Raw genomic sequence first — 8,567 nt, 5'->3', positions numbered from 1 at the left:
CTTTCTTTCTTTCTTTCTTTCTTTCTTTCTTTCTTTCTTTCTTTCTTTCTTTCTTTCTTTCTTTCTTTCTTTCTTTCTTTCTTTCTTTCTTTCTTTCTTTTGTAATGTCTTTGTCTGGTTTTTGAATCAGTGTAATGGTGGCTTCATAAAAGGAGTTAGAGAGTGTTCCCTCTTCTTGAATTTTTTGGAATAGTTTGAGTAGAATAGGTGTTAATTCTTCTTTGAACGTTTGATAAAATTCGCCTATGAAACCATCTGGTCCACGACTTTTGTTTTTTGGGAGGCTTTTGATTACTGATTCTATTTCATTGGTGGTGATTGGTCAGTTCAGATTTTCTGTTTCTTCTTGACTCAGTCTTCGGAGATTGTAATTTTCTAGGAATATATCCATTTCTTCCAGATTGTCAGATTTGTTGGTATATAATTGCTTGTAGTATTTTCTTATGATCCATTGTATTTCTATGGAGTCCGTGGTCATTTCTCCTCTTTCATTTCTGATTTTATTTATTTGAGTCCTCTTTCTCTTTTCCTTGTTGAGTCTGGTTAAGGGTCTGTCGATTTTGTTTATCCTTTCAAAGAACCAGCTCTTGGTTTCATTAATCTTTTGTATTGTTTTTCTAGACTCTATTTCATTTCTTTCCACTCTGATCTTTATTGTTTCCTTCCTTCTATTCACTTTGGGCTATGTTTGCTGTTCTTTTTCTAGTTCTTTTACGTGTATGGTTAGATGGTTTTTTGAGCTTTTTCTTGTTTCCTGAGATAGACCTGTATTGCTATGAATTTCCTTCTTAGGACTACCTTCGCTGTTGCCCGTAGATCTGAATAGTTGTATTTTCATTTTCATTTATCTCTAGGTATCTTTTGATTTCTTCCTTGATCTCATTAATAACCTATTTATTGTTTAGTAGCATATTATTTAGTCTCCATGTGTTTGTGTATTTTCCAGTTTTTTTTCTTGTAGTTAATTTCTAATTTCATACCACTATGATCAGAGATGACAGTTGATATAATTTCAGTCTTCTTAAACCTATTGATACTTGTTTTGTGTCCTAACATGTGGTCTATTCTGGAAAGCGTTCCATGTGCACTTGAGAAGAATGTATATTTTTAAGCTTTGGAGGGAAACGATCTGAAAATATCTATTAAATCCATCTGGTGTAGTGTATCATTTAACCTCACTGTTTCCTTATTGATTTTCTGTCTGCAAGATGTCTATTGGTATCAATGGGGTGTTAAAGTCTCCTACTATGAGTGTATTACTGTTGATTTCTCATTTTATGTTGGTCAGCAATTGCTTTATATATGTAGGTGCTCCTTTGTTGGGTGCCTATATGTTTACTAAGGTTATGTCCTCTTGATTTATTGATCCCTTTATCATTATGTGCTGCCCTTCCTTGTCTCTTATTGTAGCCTTTGTTTTAAAGTCTATTTTGTCTGATATAAGTATTGCTACCCCAGCTTTTATTTTTCATTTTCATTTCCATTTCCTTTACTTTCAGTCTCTGTCATTCGATCTGAAGCGGGTCTCTTGTAGACAGCATATGCATGGGTCTTGTTTTCTTATCCATTCGGCTACCCTATGTCTTTTGATTGGAGCATTTAATCTATTTACATTTAAAGTGATTACTGATAGTTACATAGTTACTGCCATTTTATTATTCATATTTGTGTTTCCCACCCTCTCTCTTTTTTTTAACAGAAGTCCCTTTAATATTTCTTGTAATACTGGCTTGTTTTCCTGTCTGGGAAGCTCTTTATCTCACTTTCCATTTTAATTGAGAACCTTGCTGTGTAGAGTATTCATGGTTGTAGATTCTTGTTTTTCATAACTTTGAATATTTCTTGCCAGTCCCTTCTGGCTTGCAAAATTTCTGCTGAAAAATCAGCAGACATTCTTATGGATGTACCCTTATAACTAACCAGCTGCTTTTCTCTTGTTGCTTTTAAGATTCTTTCCTTGTCTTTGATCTTTGGTATTATAATTATGTTGTGTCATGGTGTAGGTTTGTTTGAATTCCTCTTTTTTGGTACTTTTTGTGCTTCCTGGACTTATATGTCTAATTCCTTTTCCGGGTTAGGTAAGGAAGTTTTCTGTCATTATTTCTTCAAATAGATTCTCAGTCCCTTGCTTCCTTTCTTTTCCTTATGGTATTCCTATGATGTGAATATTGTTATGCTTCATGCTGTCCCAGAGGTCTCTTAAACTATCATCATTTTTAAAAAATTCTTTTTTTTCTTTTTGCTGTTTTGATTGAATATTTTCTGCTACCTTGTTTTCCAGCTCACTGATTTGATCTTCTGCTTCATCCAATCTACCGTTGAATCCTTCTAGTGTGTTCTTCATTTCAGTTATTGTATTCTTCATTTCTGACTGGTTCTCTTTTATGGTTTCTATGTCCTTTTTTATGCTTACTATCTCTCTGTTGAGGTTCTCATTGCACTCATGCATTTTCCCCCTAAGTTCATTGAGCATCCTTATAACCATTCTTTTGAACTCTGTCTCTGGTAGGTTGCTTGTCCCTATTTCATTTTGATTATTTTCTGGAGTTTTCTCCTGTTGTTTCATTCGTGGCACGTTTCTTTGCTTTCTCATTTTATTAGCCTCTCTGTATTCGTTTCTGTGTGTCAGAAAGATTTGTTTCATCTCTCAGCCTTGGCCAGATGGCCTTATGTGGAAGGTGTCTTGTGTGGCCCAATGGCACACTCTCCCTAATTACCTGTGCTGGCGCTCTGAATGTGATCTTTGTATGAGTTGTGTGTGATCTTCTGTTGTAGCTAAGCCTTTATTGGTGTTAGCACATCAGTGGATGGGATTAACGCTCAGGGTGACTAACTGTGGGAATTGGCTGCACCCACAGGGTTAGAGTTGCTGCGTGGGGGCTGACCCTACTGAGTGGAATTTGCCCTAGCAGGCTTGTATACTTGTTGCAACCACCCTTTGTGTATACCGCTAATGGGGCTAGTCAGAAGTTACTCTGTTGTGGTCTGGTGCCAGCCTCTAAACGTGTTGGTTTTGTAGCCCCTTGAAAAGGGGCTCCCCGGTAGGCTAAGGTCAGCTGCTGCCTTTGATTGCTTGGGGCTACTTGGTGGGAACTACAAAGTGACTTGCAGATGGTTGTTGCCTATGCTGGATCTGTAGATAAGTGGAGGAGACAACACTGTAAGCCATGGCTGGGTTAACCCCAGTACCGGGCCTGGGGCAGTTTAGCAGAAGGATCAGTGCTTCTCAAGACCTGAGGCTGCCTGTCGGTTGCCCATAAGACTCCGCAAATGGAAAAGCCTCTGGGTGATATGTGCATTGGGTGGTGCCGTGACCCAGAGAATCACCTGGATATATTGAGCAGATTTCCCCTTGTCACTGCAGTGTCAGTTTACATGCCGGCACTCTCTCTCTCTCTGGCTTCCCTTACAAGTCTCCAACGGCAGCAAGGCCAGCCGGTGCCCACTTCAGGCCTGTAAACACTCGAGAGCTATTCAAGAATTACTGAAGCTTATGGGCAGGTGTTCGTGGCCTGACACTGAAAGTCTCTCCCAGGATGCATGGGCTTTGCATGGGCTATACAAACTGAGTGCTGTTGTTTACTGTCAAATTTGTGTCCCAGGAAAAGCACAGGATGGGACTGGGTTGCCTGGGAACAAGCTTGCCACAGGTAATTTGTGGGTTGGATGGGGCAGCGTCTCAGTGAGACACGGGGCATCAGGCCTATACAGCACTAGATTTGCTGCCAGTTCTGGGTCTGCAGGCTTCCACAAAAATCACAGTCCACTGCAAGATCCACTGCCATCTGGGATGGGCCCACAGAACCCTGCAATCCACCCAAGTGATATTGTATCTCATGCTGGTAGCAGTGATCTGCCTGCCACTGTTTTCCCTGCAATTTGCACACTGCGCTAGCCAAAGTCTGTTGTCTACCTGGAATATGTGGCCCTGGAAAGGGGGCAGGGTGGTGGTGGCTGCCTGTCAATGGGCAGCTGCAGACAATTTGTGAGTTGGCTGGGGTGTGGTCTCAGAGAGACATGGGCTGTCAGGCCAATACAGCCTCAGTTTAGCTGCAAGTTCTTTGTCCGTGGGTTCCTGCAAAAGTCAGAAATCACAGCAAGACCAGCTGCTTTTGGGGACAGGCCCACAGATACGTGTGATCTGCCCAAGCTCATGTTGGCAGCAGTGATCCTCCTGAAACTGTTTTCCCCGAAATGCACACACAGCACTGGCTGAGGTCTGATGCCTTCACTGAATTTTCGGCCTGAAAATGGGCAGCCTCCCAGTGACAAAAGCCTCGGGTAATTTGCGGGTTGGGTAGGGTGGACTGATCTCCCTGGGCCAATGTAGCTTCAGAATTGGTGGTGCAGGGAGTGGGGGAGGGTTCAGCACTGGCAAGCTGCACACATCTGTAGACTGCTCTGGATGGGGCCCAACTAAAGCCCTCACTTTGGTGCCACATAATGCAATCTTTCTCTGTATGAATCTTGCTTGAGCCTTCGTCCCTCTGGCAACGCCCAGGGTGTGTGCCCACAGGCAAGAAAGTCTATGCGTAGGCCCTTTAAAGAAGCATCTGGGATTTCAGTCTCCTTCCATCTCATCTGGATGGCCAGAATCCCCGCTGATTTTATCTGTCAGACATTTTTGGAAACTCCTCTTCCCTGGGCTGGGACCCTGGGCTTGGGAGCCCCTGTATAGGGCCAGGTCCTCTTTCTACTTCAGAGGGGCCTCTGCAGCCGTGCTCTCCCTCCTGGTGTTCCCCCCACCACCTGCGGGTGTGGGCCTAGCCCGATTCACGTCTTTGCCCCTCTTACTGGCTTCAGTGTGGCTTCTTTATATCAACAGACATATGTGTTATGATCAGCAGGACTTCAGGTGATTCCCCACATTGATTATTTTATAATTTAGTTGTTATTTTAATTTGGTCCTGAGAAGAGGCGAACCCTGCATTTACTTAGTCCACCATCTTTGTGAACACAATTTCCATTTTTCTGGTGAGAACATGGTTGTGAAGAAATCTCCATGAGATCTTGATTTAAATTTCTTTGGATACATACCCAGAAGTTGGATTGCTGAATCATATGGTTGTTCTATTTTTAATTTTTTGAGGAAAATTTATAGTTTTCCATAATGACTGTAGCAGTTTGCATTCCCAGCAAGTGTGAATTAGGGTTTCCTTTTTTCCACACTCTTGCGAGCAGTTGTTGTCTCTTGTCTTTTTGATAATAGCTATTCTAACTGGTGTTAGGTGATATCTAATTGTGGTTTTGATTTCCATTTCATTGATGCTATAATGATGTTGAACATCTTTTCATGAACCTGTTAGGCATTTGTATGACCTCTTTGGAGAACTGTCTATTCAGTTCCTCTACTCATTTTTAATTGGGTTGTTAGTTTATGTTTTGCTAGTGAGATATGAGTTCTTTATGTATTTTGAATATTAACCCCTTATCAGATATATGATTTGCAAATATTTTCTCCCATTTCGTAGATTGCCATTTCATTTTGTTGATGGTTTCTTTTGCTGTACAGAAGCTTTTCAGTTTGATGTAGTCGCATTTATTTGTTTTTGCTTTTGTTGCTCATGCTTTTGCTATCATTTCCAGGAAATTGCTGCTGAGACCAATGTCAAGAAACATTCCCCCTATGTTTTCTTCTAGGAATTTTACAGTGTCGGGTATTAAATTTAAGTATTTCATACATTTCAAGTTCACTTTTATGAGTGGTGTAAGACAGGGGTTGTGGTGGTGATTAAATGAAAAAAAAAATGCCTACAAATCAATCCCAGTGTTTGGCACATAGGATGTGCTCCATAAATGTCAGCTATTATTACTATTGCCTGATAAATTACTTCATGTGGAGAAGTACAGATTGAGTGGAGAAAATAAGGCAGGACCTAGAAGCAGTGATTAATCATGATACCAAAAAGATTATTCTCCTGCAAAATCCACTTGCTTTATGCATCTTGGACTATTATGGCTAAGACCAGAGTGGGTCTTAAACCCTTGATACCATCTCAGAGAACATTTTACCTTAGAGTGTTCTTCTTAGAAAACATCAAAATGAGGACAGTGGAGCAGAGGGTAGGAAGTGAAGGGAACTAACATTTTCTAAATGCCCACTGTGTGTCTGACACTGTGTCAAATGCTTCCCGGAGGGTTTCTCATTTAATGTTCTCAACACTATTGTGAGATAAGAGTCATAATTCTAACTTAACTGAAAACGAAGCTGAGCCTCAACAAGTCCCAAACATTTTAGAAGTTCACATAATTGCTAAAAGACAGAGCCTGCGTGCAAACTCCCCAGAGTAGCTGGTTCCAAGCTCATGATTCTCTCATTCACCTGTTAGAGATGCAAAGTCTCAAGCTCCATGCCAGACTGACTGAATCAGAAATTCTGGGGATGGGGTGCAACAATCTGTTTTAACAAGCCCTGCAGGTGATTCTGATGCTCAGAACCACGGGCTTCTGCATGGATTTCTTCATTCACCCATTCATTTATTGCCGTATTCATCCAACTACAAAGGAGGCCTCTAAACCAGACACCATCCTATCTGTAAGCATGGCACATCTTCTGTATCTCCCCCACCAGCAAATTGATATGAAAATGCATTGCAAATTCTTTTCCAAATCAAGATCCTTTTTTCATCAGAGAATTCCTAAGCTGTCAGCAAAAAGGAGGATCTCTCCAAAATGGGCCTGGAGGACTATTACAAAAGAGGTAACCACTGATTAAATGAAATTCCACTCGCTATGCCTGATACCAAGCTGGGAGAGTCACAAGGGCCATTGCACAACCTGCTCCCACACTGGTGGAAATTCAGTCTTGTGAATGCAAAGCAGGCATGTCCCAGGGGTCACCAGGTTAGCGCCATGCAGGACTCCAATCTGGAAGTGACCAGTTTAGGTTGTGCCTGGAGCCTGTGTGTGGAGGCCACTGTCCCCCAGCAGTGATCGGCACAGACACGTGCATAGAACACACCACCCACCAGATAACAGCCCTCTGAAAAAAGAGAATGTTCGGCTTCTGAAAGAAGAGATGGGCACTGAGAAACAACTTCTGAGAATCGCCATAATTTATTCAGCAATTATTTTTGAACCATTTTCCTATGCTAAATCACGAGATATTGGAACAGGCACCAAGAAGAGTCCTAGTCCCAGTGCTGTCATTATAATAGCTATACTCCCCTAATGGCAAAGCTTTGTTCTTCAGCTGAGTTCATTGTGCTTGGCTCTTTCTCCCCCAGATGAATTTTCTTTTGTAGAAGACCCTTCCATACCCATTATGACCTTAAATAGTCTTATGCCAGGCCTCCCCACAAGTTCTCCAGATGTACCTCGTCTTAAGCAGTGGCCACAGCTTGAATTATTTCCTGGAGACTCTTGAGCCTCTGCTCAGTAGACAGAATTCCATTGAGTCCATTTCACCAGTTGCTTCAGGGGTGTCTGTCCACCAACTACTTTCTAGGCTCTCACCAAATATATGAATCATGAGTACCTTCCAAGGAGGTTCCACAGGCCACACACAAGTGGACTTGTGCAAGTCTTTCTCCACAGTCTTTCGAATCTGCTCAGTTCCAGTAGGTTTCTGAGTATTGGCATATGAGTTATCCCTTGAAGGAAGACAAATCCATGCTACAAATCAGCTTTCTGACTTCCATTATGTTGAAGACTTGGTAAATTCAGCAAAGAAGTGACCCCTGGGTGTCAGACTATCAGCTTTGTCATGCTATGCCCCCCTCTTTTCTTGTTCCCCTTCTTTTCCCTGGGCACACACCCCCATCCTGTCCAGTTCTGAATATAGGAGACCTGTATAAAGCTCGTGAGACCCAGGGATGGGAGAATGGATACATTCTAAGAACGTACGGGGTTTGGCTCAACCCTGACCAAAAGGCTGGTCTCAGAAAGAAGGTTTGCCTGAGGGACATGAAGGACAGAGAAAGCCATGGAGAATGAGGAGGACAAGGAGTAGATTATGTGTGCTGCACAGGCAAGGAATATGCTAGTGTGAAAGTTCACACACATGTATGTGGGAGTTGGAGGTGGAGTTGAGGACAGAACTCTAGCTGCTTCTTTATCGTTTGGGGCTTAACATTTGGGTATTATTTGGTTCTGAAATTTAGATTTCAGGGGCCATTCTAGGTTGCACAGGTGCCAGTGGAGGCCCTGGGGAGTGGAACCATGGTTTTTGCAATCTGTTATAATGGATTCCATTTTAGAAGGAAGTAATTAGTACTTAGCAGTCAGACAGATGTCGGTCAGCCTCCTGTTTCAGTCTTTTATTTGCTCTATGACTTTGGATGTGAAAATACATCTGAAACTGGTTCCTCATCTGTTACATGGAGATAGTGATGGTAGTGTTGCATGATGTTGTTGCAGTTTGATACATGTGGCAAACCGTCACACATTAAGTAAATTCCACACTCAGCTAATAACATTCATTGACTTGTAGTAGATCCATTTGCCAGGGAGCAATCAACATTATATCAATTCTGGTATCCCCAGAATTGCCAGGTACCAGTGCAGATGCAGTTCTTATATCTTATAAACCTTTGAATTTATTTATTTTTATTATTTATTATTATTTA

The sequence above is a fragment of the Pteropus alecto genome, unplaced genomic scaffold, assembly GCF_000325575.1.
Source record: "Pteropus alecto unplaced genomic scaffold, ASM32557v1 scaffold179, whole genome shotgun sequence".
NCBI classification, from domain to species: Eukaryota; Metazoa; Chordata; class Mammalia; order Chiroptera; family Pteropodidae; genus Pteropus; species Pteropus alecto.
Note: the sequence above shows the minus strand (reverse complement) of the source record.